At 44.2% G+C, this 13347-nt stretch overlaps 1 protein-coding gene across 1 annotated transcript in view; it reads right to left on the reverse strand.

The window, feature by feature from the left end:
* Nucleotides 1–13119, reverse strand: part of LOC120065424 (plexin-B1-like) — a 166299-nt gene extending 153180 nt beyond the window's left edge. Inside the window, exon 1 of the mRNA XM_039016429.1 lies at nt 12737–13119. The gene's annotated coding sequence lies outside the window, so the exon portion shown is untranslated. The remainder of the gene's footprint in view (nt 1–12736) is intronic.
* Between the last annotated feature and the right edge of the window lie 228 nt (nt 13120–13347).

Genomic DNA, 13347 nt, shown 5'->3' on the forward strand with positions numbered 1-13347 from the left:
CTGGAAACATGCAGGGTGCCCTTCTAACTTAATAATTCGCACTTCGATAGATAGGGCACTTCAGTTGTGCTTCAAAGGAATGCCAACACTGCACAGTTTTCATACGATCTAGACCTACATTTACATATTTGAATAATGAACAGGCTTTTCAGCATAATTAAACCCTATGAGAGTTTAGAAGTGTTATCAAAAGTCGAGTTATCCCCAAAAAATTATAACCAATTTCAACAAACATCCATGGGGTCATGCTACTGATTAGAATCAAGGACATGTCTGGAGGGTGCGTATAACATGTTAAAATAAACTTGAGCAGTGTTGAATTTGATTAAATTAGAACTGACTAAGGAGTAACATGAGGAAAACACTATCAGAGTATCGAAGAAGAATAGCTTGGCACCTTTGCACCGTTAGCCTGCTGTGTCCTGAACCAAATAAATTAATCGAGATAGGAATTAAGATTGAGCCTAGATATTGCAGTGTCAGGGTTTTTGGCGTGTAAAGCATATCTAAGGGGAGAATATTTATTATGCTCCAACTCAGGGGTCTCTACTAGCTACATGTGTATCTTCAAGGGACTCAAATTAAGTTTGACAAACCAAGGCATTGTAGAGGACATTGACGGTGCTCAGTATAAGCCATGTGGAGCTAAAAACAGAACTAAACTCAGCAAAAAAAGAAACGTCCTCTCACTGTCAACTGCGTTTATTTTCAGCAAACTTAACATGTGTAAATATTTGTATGAACATAACAAGATTCAATAACTGAGACAAACTGAACAAGTTCCACAGACATGTGACTAACAGAAATGGAATAGTGTGTCCCTGAACAAAGGGGGGGTCAAAATCAAAAGTAACAGTCAATGCAGCTGGTGGCCACACCAGATACAAAGTACTGCAGTGCATCTCCTCCTCATAGACTGCAACAGATTTGCTAGTTCTTGTTGTGAGATGTTACCCCACTCTTCCACCAAGGCACCTGCAAGTTCCAGGACATTTCTGGGGGGGAATGGCCCTAGCCCTCACCCTCCGATCCAACAGGTCCCAGACGTGCTCAATGGGATTGAGATCCGTGCTCTTCGCTGGCCATGGCACAACACTGACATTCCTGTCTTGCAGGAAATCACGCACAGAACGAGCAGTATGGCTGGTGGCATTGTCATGCTGGAGGGTCATGTCAAGATGAGCCTGCAGGAAGGGTACCACATGAGGGAGGAAGATGTCTTCCCTGTAATGCACAGCGTTGAGTTTGCCTGCAATGACAACAAGCTCAGTCCGATGATGCCATGACACACTGCTCCAGACCATGACGGAATCTCCACCTCGAAATCGATCCCGCTCCAGAGTACAGGTTTCGGTGTAACGCTCATTCCTTCGACGATAAACGTGAATTCGACCATCACCCCTGGTGAGACAAAACCGCGACTCGTTAGTGAAGAGCACTTTTTGTCAGTCCTGTCTGGTCCAGCGATGGTGGGTTTGTGCCCATAGGCGACGTTGTTGCCGGTGATGTCTGGTGAGGACCTGCTTTACAACAGGCCTACAAGCCCTCAGTCCAGCCTCTCTCAGCCTATTGCGGACAGTCTGAGCACTGATGGAGGGATTGTGCGTTCCTGGTGTAACTCGGGCAGTTGTTGATGCCATCCTGTACCTGTCCCGCAGGTGTGATGTTCAGACGTACCGATCCTGCGCAGGCGTTGTTACACGTGGTCTGCCACTGCGAGGACGATCAGCTTTCCGTCCTGTCTCCCTGTAGCTCTGTCTTAGGCGTCTCACAGTATGAACATTGCAATTTATTGCCCTGGCCACATCTGCAGGGACCCTGGGCATCTTTCTTTTGTGTTTTTCAGAGTCAGAAAGGCCTCTTTAGTATCCTACGTTTTCATAACTGTGACCTTAATTGCCTACCGTCTGTAAGCTGTTAGTGTCTTAACGACATTCCACAGGTGCATGTTCATTAATTGTTTATGGTTCATTGAACAATCATGGGAAACAGTGTTTAAACCCTTTACAATGAAGATCTGTGAAGTTATTTGGATTTTACAAATTATCTTTGAAATACAGGGTCCTGAAAAAGGGACGTTTCTTTTTGCTGAGTTTATAAAGTTGTAGACTGATATAATGCTGATTTAACATGTTAGCACTGGAACTACAACGGTATTTATGTTTGTTCTCCACACATTACATACAGTAATCTATTACGAGATGTTCCCTATGATTTAGTACAGCAGAAGGCCCGTTGTCTTCTGTCATTCCCAGAAAAGTATTTGTTACCAGAAAAACAGCAGCTTCTGATTGATATCTAGAGAACGATCATCTTTGATAGCTGCCATGTAGCAAGATACAAAGATCTCAAATGGTTGAAATGTAGTAGAGGCTGGCACTGGGTAATCTGATTCTGAAACCCACCCCCTCTTTTAGGGGGATTTTGCTTTGTGCCACCAGCATATTGTCCTTAATCTTGTTGCATTCGTTGGCTTGCAAAGACCTGACCATTCTGATAAGGTTACTGAGTTAATGCCCACTGACATAATTAAATAGAGTATTTCATCTACCCATGGACGTGGAGAGGCACGACCACTTTAAAGCAAAAGCAGCCGTCACGTATATTGCAAGGCCGGCTGTCCTTTTCAACCAGTTGTATTTCCATCTACATTGGATAGATTTGTGGCAGTCTAATGGATAAGGGGCAAACACACCCGACCGATTTTTACCAAAAAATCAGTCAGTGAAAGGCCGTCAGCTGTAGGTGGTTTCAACATTTAGAATCGGGAAAGAATCTGTCGGAGTCGGCTTGCCAAAAGGAAAAAAAGAAAGTGTTTTTAGTATGACACCTTCAGACTTTCATTGGTGGTTAAAAACCACAGGATTACCTTGGGTAGAACCAGCAGGTTGTTGTGTACTCAGTTTTATGATTAGCAAAAAACAACCAAGGCCCTATTAAATCACCCTTTAAGTTTTTCCCAGGATTTAGTCAAAAACACCATTCATTTTTGACGGCAAGTCATCCCCAAAATGTTTAGATTGCGAAACATAAAACCTCAAAAGGCACATTCCTTCAAACATACTTTGTCTTTGCAGGGGAAAACAATGATCAACATTGGTCTATTCCAGTAACTCACAGCCCTTTCGGCTGATCAGGTCTGTGAGTTTGTGCCTCTATCATCACACGATATGGCACTTTGTGATGACAGCTCTGTCCTGACCGAGTGCACTCTGCCGCAAGACACCGTTTAATCAACGCCGTTACTGATGATCTACTGCCATCTCCACCCGGTCGCAGTTTATCAAATCTCTCTGACGCAGCCCGTCCTTGACATCTCCCCACCTGTTAATTACCAGACCGGCAGGATGAATGTTACGACGATTGCTAAACAAGACAAATCCCGGACGCGTCTATCCCCTCGTCAGACAGCGTCTGCCCGCCTACTCGCCCTTGCTGTGGACGACCTGACAGACGGAAGGACATATTGACTTAAGGACTGACTGAAAGACTTGCTGAAGGACTGACTAAACGAGGGGCTGACTGACTGAAGGACTGAGACTGATTATCTAAAGGACAGGTTGAAGGACGTCTGACAGACTGAAGGCCGGACGGGCTGATGGACTGGGGCTGACTGAAGTACTAACTAACTGAAGGACGGCTGACAGACTGAAGGACTGACGGTCTGAAGAGCTGACTGGCAGGAGGACTGACGGCTGACTAACCAACTGATGGACTGTGAATTGCTACTTTGAGGACATTTGGTGGCAGTAGGACTGATGAAAAGGTGTTGACACCACACATTCGTTCTAGCCCGTACAGCTGCCAGCCATGGAGAACAAGTGGCCGACACCCATCCTCATCCATTCAGTCTTTGACCCCTTAACAGTTACAGGGTGTCTGCGATGACACTAGCACCATTTACTGGCAGAGAGTTGTGATCTGGTCCTCATTACTGGTATCCTCTCTTTCACAAACTTTTGTAGAAGTCTTAAGCATTGATACCCATTTAAAGATGTGCTCCAATGATTTTGTAACTATTCCTGTAGAAAAGCGATATCCCAAGTCTAAAACCAATACAGTAGACACACTAAAAAGGAAGGGGAAAAAAACATTTAGCAAAATAATGTTTTCTAGACAACTGCAAACCTCAAGGATTAGGGCAGTCAAGGAGTTCGTCTGATGGGAATCCGTGACATCAAAAGGCCCCCCACCAAGGTTGAGGAACTATAGAACAAAAGAGGAAAGCCCCCCCCACACTAGTGTTGTGTCATACCTGCACCACCTGAGATCAAATCAAATTTTATTTGTCACATGCACCAAATACAACAGGTTTCACCTTACAGTGAAATGCTTACTTTATAAGCCCTTAACCAACGATGCAGTTTTCTGAAAATACCTTAAAAATGTTATTGCCTTTTGTTATGTAAATCTGGTGAAAAAGAGACTGGGAGTGCTTTAACTCAACTGGAGGCAATTAGTGTAGTCAGTCATGCATATTGCACCTCTGTGGTTTAATCTCATGAAATAATCCATCACCACCCATATTGAAGCTACACCGTGTTGAAAACATTAGGAACACCTGCTCTTTCCATGACAGACTGACCAGGTGAATCCAGGTGAATGCTATGATCTCTTAATAAATGTCACCACCTGTTAAATCCACTTAAAATCTGTGTATATTAAAGGGGAGGAGACAGGAAAGGCTTTTTAAACCTCGAGACAATTGAGACATGTATTGTGTGTTTCCCATTCAGAGGGTGAATGGGCAAGACAAAAGATTTAAGTGCCCTTGAACGGGGTATGGGAGTAGGTGCCAGGCGCACCAGTTTGAGTGAGTCAAGAATTGCAACGCTGCAGGGTTTTTAATTGTACCTTTATTTAACTAGGCAAGTCAGTTAAAAACAAATTCTGATTTACAATGACGGCCTACCGGGGAACAGTGGGTTAACTGCCTTGTTCAGGGGTAGAATGACAGATGTTTACCTTGTCAGCTCTGTGATTCGATCCAGCAACCTTTCGGTTACTGGGCCAATGCTCTAACCACTTGGCTACCTGCCACTCACACGCTTGACAGTTTCCGCAAAAAATGGTCCACCACCCAAAGGACATCCAGCCAACTTGACACAACTGTGGGAAGCATTGGAGTCCATGCCGTGATGAATTGAGGCTGTTCTGAGGGCAAAGGGGGTACAACTTTTACGCTACTGCTACTCTCTGTTCATCATATATGCATAGTCACTTTAACCATATCTACATGTACATACTACCTCAATCAGCCTGACTAACCGGTGTCTGTATGTAGTCTCGCTACTTTTATAGCCTCGCTACTGTATATAGCCTGTCTTTTTACTGTCGTTTTATTTATTTACCTACCTATTGTTCACCTAATACCTTTTTTGCACTATTGGTTAGAGCCTGTAAGTAGGCATTTCACTGTAAGGTCTACACCTGTTGTATTCGGGTCACGTGACAAATAAACTTTGATTTGAAACATATTATGAAAGTGTTCCTAATGTTCTGTACACTCAGTGTATTGAGAGTTTATGGTGACATCAGGAAGGGCATTGATCTACAATTCATATCATTCTTTCTATTCGAACAGCAAGCCAAACTGGTGAGGGGCTGAATCACAATGGAATATGGACATAATCAACAGGCATTTAAATTATAATATACATTCCACGACAACTATTCCCAGTGGATCCAGGGACTAAGGGACTTCCTCAGCCCTCATCTGGCACTCTTCAGAACTTACATTTCTGTCACAGGTCATGACATTGGTCAAACAGTTCACACGAAATGGTACCATTTATAAATGGGATCAAGCGTAATATTACAAGTCAAGACTGCGGTCTATTCTTGTCTGACTCAGTCTAGGTACAAGTGCAAAAACGTGCTGCACAGCTACCACAAGTCTGCATACAATGACACTCATTCACAAAGACAACTTGCCACGTATACAAACCTTGGTGACTACTGTCACACAGAAGAAGAAAAAAATAGGATTTCAAACATTTTTTATTTTTTTATTTTTTTACAAAAATCGGTCCCAATTAGCCACACTGCCAGTCCGCCATGAAACATAATCGTGAAAAGCAGTGCTGTTGTTCAATCTCCTATAAACAGCAGCCAGCTTGAACTGTTTATTTGAGCGTCCAAAGTTGGGGGACATGGGCAGCTTTCTCTCCCCCGTTTAAAAGGTAATTTCCCTTTGATTTATTTTTGACTTTAGACAAATTTAGCAATCCATGCCCTATTAGTCATTTGACCTCCATGCTAAAACACCCTGCACCGTGCTCGGATATAATGTAGACGACACCCTGCACCGTCCTCCGATATAGACGACACCCTGCACCGTCCTCCGATATAGACGACACCCTGCACCGTCCTCCGATATAGACGACACCCTGCACCGTCCTCCGATATAGACGACACCCTGCACCGTCCTCCGATATAGACGACACCCTGCACCGTCCTCCGATAGACAACTTTTGTTTTTTACACCTTCATTTAACTAGGCAAGTCAGTTAAGAACAAATTCTTATTTACAATGACGACCTACCAAGGAACAGTGAGTTAACTGCCTTGTTCAGCGGCAGAACGACATATTTTTACCTTGTCAGCTCGGGGATTCAATCCAGCAACATTTCGGTTATTGGCCCAACACTCTAACCACTAGGCTACAGCCATAAATGTCTCAACTTTCTAATTATGTACCTACCCACCAGAACTTGGCCAAGATACACCAAACCTTGGCCAAAATACACCAAAAGTATGTATACACCTGCTCGTCGAACATCTCATTCCAAAATCATGGGCATTAATATAGAGTTGGTCCCCCCTTTTGCTGCTATAACAGCCTCCACTCTTCTGGGAAGGCATCCTACTAGATGTTGGAACATTGCTGCAGTGAACTACTTCCATTCAGCCACAAGAGCATTAGTCAGGTCGGGCACTGATGTGAGGCCTGGCTCACCATCGTTGTTCCAATTCATTCTAAAAAGTGTTCGATGGGGTTGAGGTCAGGGCTCTGTGCATGCCAGTCAAGTTCTTCCACACCGATTTCAACAAACAATTTCTGTATGGACCTCGCTTTGAGCACGGGGGCATTGCCATGCTGAAACAGGAAAGAGCCTTCCCCAAACTGTTGCCGTAAAGGTCGAAGCACAGAAAATTCTAGAATGTCATAGTATGCTGTAGCATTAAAATGTCCCTTCACTGGAACTAAGGAGCCCGAACCATGAAAAACAGTCCCAGACCATTATTCCTCCTCCACCAAACTTTACAGTTGGCACTATGCATGTGGGCAGGTAGCGCTCTCCTGGCATCCTACAAACCCAGATTTGTTCGTCGGACTACCAGATGGTGAAGCTTGATTCATCACTCCAGAGAATGCGTTTCCACTGCTCCAATGGTGGTGAGCTTTACACCCCTCCAGCCGACGCTTGGCATTGCACATGGTGAGATCTTGTGTGCAGCGGCTCAGCTATGGAAACCCATTTCATGAAGCTCCTGACGAACAGTTCAACTGAGGACAAACAATTTTTCATCAACAGCCCCTTTTTGTGAGCTTGTGTGGCCTACCACTTTGCGGCTGAGCCGTTGTTGCTCCTAGACGTTTCCACTTAATAACAGCACTAACAATAACAGCACTTACAGTTGACCTGAGCAGCTCTAAAAGGGCAGAAATTTGACAAACTGACTTGTTGGAAAGGTGGCATCCTATGACAGTGCCAGGTTGAAAGTGACTGAGCTCTTCAGTACGGGCCATTTCACTGACAACATTTGTCTATGGAGATTGCATGCTCAATTTTATACACCTCTCAGCTACGGGTGTGGCTGAAATAGCCAAATCCACTTATTTGAAGAGGTGACCACATACTTTTGGCCATGTAGTGTAAGTGGTGCTTTATAGAGAAATTGATCATGTAAAATACTTAGTCTTTCTAGCCTATCAAGGGGGTTTAGGGCCTACTGTTAATAACCAAAAATGAAAGCTGTGTATACCGTGAAAAAGAAAGCACACACAAAAATGTAAATCTCAAATCAAAGTTTAATTTGTCACGTGCGCTGAATACAACAGGTGTAGGTAGACCTTACAGTGAAATGCTTACTTACTGGCTCTAACCAACAGTACAAAAAAGGTATTAGGTGAACAATAGGTAAGTAAAGAAATAAAACAACAGTAAAAAGACAGGCTATATACAGTAGCGAGGCTATAAAAGTAGCGAGGCTACATACAGACACCGGTTAGTCAGGCTGATTGAGGTAGTATGTACATGTAGATATGGTTAAAGTGACTATGCATATATGATGAACAGAGCGTAGCGTAAAAGAGGGGTTGGCCGGTGGGACACAATGCAGATAGCCCGGTTAGCCAATGTGCGGGAGCACTGGTTGGTCAGCCCAATCGAGGCAGTATGTACATGAATGTATAGTTAAAGGGACTATGCATATGAGATAAACAGAGAGTAGCAGCAGCGTAAAAAGAGGGGTTGGGGGGGGCACACAATGCAAATAGTCCGGGTAGCCATTTGATTACCTGTTCAGGAGTCTTATGGCTTGGGGGTAAAAACTGTTGAGAAGCCTTTTTGTCCTAGACTTGGCACTCCGGTACCACTTGCCATGCGGTAGTAGAGAGAACAGTCTATGACTGGGGTGGCTGTGGACTTTGACAATTTTTAGGGCCTTCCTGACACCGCCTGTTGTAGAGGTCCTGGATGGCAGGCAGCTTAGCCCCAGTGATGTACTGGGCCGTACGCACTACCCTCTGTAGCGCCTTACGGTCAGATGCCGAGCAATTGCCGTACCAGGCAGTGATGCAACCAGTCAGGATGCTCTCGATGTTGCAGCTGTAGAACCTTTTGAGGATCTCAGGACCCATGCCAAATCTTTTTAGTTTCTTGAGGGGAAATAGGCTTTGTCGTGCCCTCTTCATGACTGTCTTGGTGTGCTTGGACCATTCTTGTTTGTTGTTGATGTGGACACCAAGGAACTTGAAGCTCTCAACCTGCTCCACTACAGCCCCGTCTTGTGTTGTGTGTTTGGACCATTCTTGTTTATTGTTGATGTGGACACCAAGGAACTTGAAGCTCTCAACCTGCTCCACTACAGCCCCGTCGATGAGAATGAGGGCGTGCACTGTCCTCCTTTTCCTGTAGTCCACAATCATCTCCTTAGTCTTGGTTACGTTGAAGGATAGGTTTTTATTCTGGCACCACCCGGCCAGGTCTCTGACCTCCTCCCTATAGGCTGTCTCGTCATTGTCGGTGATCAGGCCTACCACTGTTGTGTTGTCTGCAAACTTAATGATGGTGTTGGAGTCGTGCCTGGCCATGCAGTCGTGGGTGAACAGGGAGTACAGGAAGGGACTGAACACGCACACCCCTGGGGAGCTCCAGTGTTGAGGATTAGCGTGGCAGATGTGTTGCTACCTACCCTCACTACCTGGGAGGCGACTCGTCAGGATCCAGTTGCAGAGGGATGTGTTTAGTCCCAGGATCCTTAGCGATGAGCAGACTAAACTAAAATCAAGAAAATAACTAGTTCCTTTAACAGTTGTGATAGAGTTGCATTTTTAAAGAATGATCTAGTTATTACAGTGCATTTGGAAAGTATTCAGACGCCCTGGTTTTTCCACATTTAGTTACATTACAACCTTATTCTAAAATTGATTCAATTGCCCACCCCCTCACCAATCTACACACAATAGCCCATAATTACAAAGAAAAAAACTGGTTTAGATATTTTAGCAAATGTATAAAAAAAAAAAAAAAAAAAAGAAATACTTTATTTACAAATGTATTCAGAATCTTTGCCATGAGACTCGAAATTGAGCTCAGGTGCATCCTGTTTCCATTGATCATCACACACAACCTGTCTATATAAAAAGGTTGCACAGTTGACAGTGCATGTCAGAGCAAAAACCAAGCCCTGGGGTCAAAGGAATTGTCAGTAGGGCTCCGAAACAGGATTGTGTCAAGTCACAGATCTGGGGAAGGATACCAAAAAATGTCTGCAGCATTTAAGGTCCCCAAGAAAACAGTTGCCTCAATCATTCTTAAAATGGAAGAAGTTTGGAACCACCAAGACTGTTCCTACAGCTGGCCGCCCGGCCAGACTTGAGCAATCGGGGGAGAAGGATTTTGGGCAGGGAGGTGACCAAGAACCCAATGGTAACTCTGACAGAGCTCCAGAGTTCCTCTGTAGAGATGGGAGAACCTTCCAGAAGGACAACAATTTCTGCAGCACTCCACCCATCAGGCCTATATGGTAGAGTGGCCAGGCGGAAGCCACTCCTCAGTAACAGGCACAGGACAGCCCATTTTGAGTTTGCCTAGAGGCACCTAAAGGACTCTCAGACCATGAGAAACAAGATTCTCTGGTGCGTCACAATCTGGAAGAAACCTGGCACCATCCCTACGGTGAAGCATGCTGGTGGCAGCATCATGCTGTGGGGATGTTCTTCAGTGGCAGGGAGACTAGTCAGGATTGAGGGAAAGATGAATGGAGTAAAGTAGAGAGAGATCCTTGATGAAAATCTGCTCCAGAGCTCTCAGGACCTCAGACTGGGGTGAAGGTTCACCTTCCAACAAGACAACAACCCTAAGCACACAGCCAAGACAACGCAGAAGTGGCTGTGGGACAAGTCTCAATGTCCTTGAGTGGCCCAACCAGAGCCCGGACCTGAACCCGATCGAACATCTCTGGAGAGACCTGACGATAGCTGTGCAGAGACGCTCCCCATCCAACCTGACAGAGCTTGAGAGGATCTGCAGAGAAGAATGTGAAAAACTACCCAAATACAGGTGTGCCAAGCTTGTAGCATCATACCCAAGAAGACTCAAGGCTGTAATCGCTGCCAAATGTGCTTCAACAAAGTACTGAGTAAAGGGTCTGAATACATATGTAAATGTTATTTCAGTTTTTATACATTTACAAAACAGTTTTTGCTTTGTCCATTATGGACTATTGTGTGTAGATTGCTGAGGGGGGGGGGGGGGGGGGGGAACAATCCACTTTAGAATAAGTCTAATGTAACAAATGTGAAAAAAGTCAAGGGATCTGAATATTTTCCGAATACACTGTACATGCCGGCGCGACCATGAAGTTCAATGGGTAATCAATATCAAGATAGGATATTCCATGTGGTTTCTGGGTTTATGGCGCTGTCATAACTTAATATGTCACTTCAGTTATGAGGGCAGCTATGAGCTTAAAAGAACAGATGGCCATCATTTGAGGAATGGTAGGTTACAACAGGGGCTGAGTCTGATAACACCGAGGGATGCAAAGGCCACGCATTCACTCTCACGGACTGCTCTTCTGTCTAAATTTGCCATGGATGATGCTGTTGGATAAATGAATATCAAAACACACACACATTTAGAAAGAAAAATGACGTGGTAGAAAACATCATGCCCTGGACTTGAACTTTGACCTTCTAATAACTGTCCAAGCCTAATTCTATACACAACACTTAAAATAATCACTGCTTACCTTTAGACTAAATACCAAGGTCGAGCCTTTCACATGCCTTTCTCCTTGTCATTTTGTGACACTTATTACTTGACAAGCATCGTTATCCCATCTAAAGAACCGTCTAACAATCGGATAAATACTTAGCCTTAACAAGACAGCCAATAGTAGTAAATCTACTGAATTCCATCAAAGCATGTTATTTATCCCACATTTGGTTGAGTGGATTGCCTGTGTGGAGGGAGGGGGTGCATGACTGTAGCTCAGTGACACCTTCCATAGAATTGCTTCTGTCAAGCCGCATACTGGGACACAAACGGTGTAACAGATCAAACACCTGTGAACGTGTTACTTAGGGATCAGTGTGTCAACGAGCTGAATAAGCAGGTTGACGATTCTTGAGATCTCTTGAAGAGGAATTTTTTATCACCATTACTCCCTCCCTCCATTTTTGTTCAATCTGTCTCCAAAATCAACGTTTGATACACTGGTTACATTTCCAGTAAGTTCTTCAACATAGCCATGAAAGTTGTAATTTCTGTCTGAAAAAAACCCAGACATCAGATAATAATATTAATTTCTATACATAAACTCCACCGGAGAAGTAATGTGAAGACTGCAGCGTAGAGCAACGACGCCTGTGGACACAGACCAAACGGGCTGTAAAAACAGAACAAGCAGTCCTTCTCCAATGATCCACCGCCTGCTGTGGTTCAATGAACTAAACAGCAGCGAAGTTGGTGAACAACCTTCCATTGGCTTTTACTGTACCTCAAATACTCGTGTGATACTTACGTTCAAAGCAGACACCAATAATTGGTGTATCGGTATATGGAATACAATTTTGCTATGTACAATTAGTCTTCGTGTAAAAGTTGAGTGCGTAAATAAACCTGTGGTAACGCTATGTACTATCACAACCCAATTGTATTTTGCATTAGGCTATCTGGCGTCAAATTGTGACCACACTACTTTTAGGTGGCGGCTACAATGTCACTAGTAAAATCTTCTAAGTTGGGTAACAAATGTTGCCATTTGCTAGTGTACATTGTAACAACATCTACTTCTTGCCTTGTGATACGTTGTTGCAATTCTCGAAAATGAATCCATAGTATCCTGTGTATTAGTACGGTTGGTCACATTCAACCTGCTAGGTAACCCCTATTTGCAGTAACTATGGAACGTTTCTGAGAAACACAGGGTTTTGCCAGGCTCAAAAGTCGGTTTTCGTCCAGGAGCCATGGAAGTAACACAAGCTCAGAACTCCTTCACTCACCTTCAATTCTTATAAAAAGAGGTTTAATTCCACGACCTGCAATTTCGTGCAAGTGTTCAGTGCCCTTCCCTGGGGGTGTCTTATCCAATTTGTCCGCAACTTGTGCTTTTAAATCCAGGCAAATCACAACGGTTCCAGGTTTAAGGAGAACACAAATTCCATTGTCGTTCAGATTTGAGTTTGGTTGGTATTAGATTGTTTCACGAGACTCGCTTCAAACAACTCAGCTTTGGTAAAAGACTGCGATGTTCCATGTACATTTCCCGGTTTAAAACCAACTCGTGCGCGCTCGTATTGATTTTCTTGTATTCTCAAATTGCACTGTGCGCTTTCAACGATTACCACATGTACCCGGTGAATAGTGTCGAGAATGGATAGATTACCTCACGACAGCATAGATACGCCAGCCCCCGATATGCGTAATGTTTTAAAGGGGCTTGGCCACACTGAAATATGCCGGTGACTGTCTGACCTCTCCTGATCAACCAACTTGGTTCTCTTAAAGGGCCAAAATATTACATTCCAATACAATGGCACTGCTGTGAGAGTAGTAATGGTGTGAGTGCCTGTGCTGCTATATCGGGGCGGCAGGTAGCCTAGTGGTTAGAGCG

Source organism: Salvelinus namaycush, chromosome 20, assembly GCF_016432855.1.
Source record: "Salvelinus namaycush isolate Seneca chromosome 20, SaNama_1.0, whole genome shotgun sequence".
NCBI lineage: Eukaryota > Metazoa > Chordata > Actinopteri > Salmoniformes > Salmonidae > Salvelinus > Salvelinus namaycush.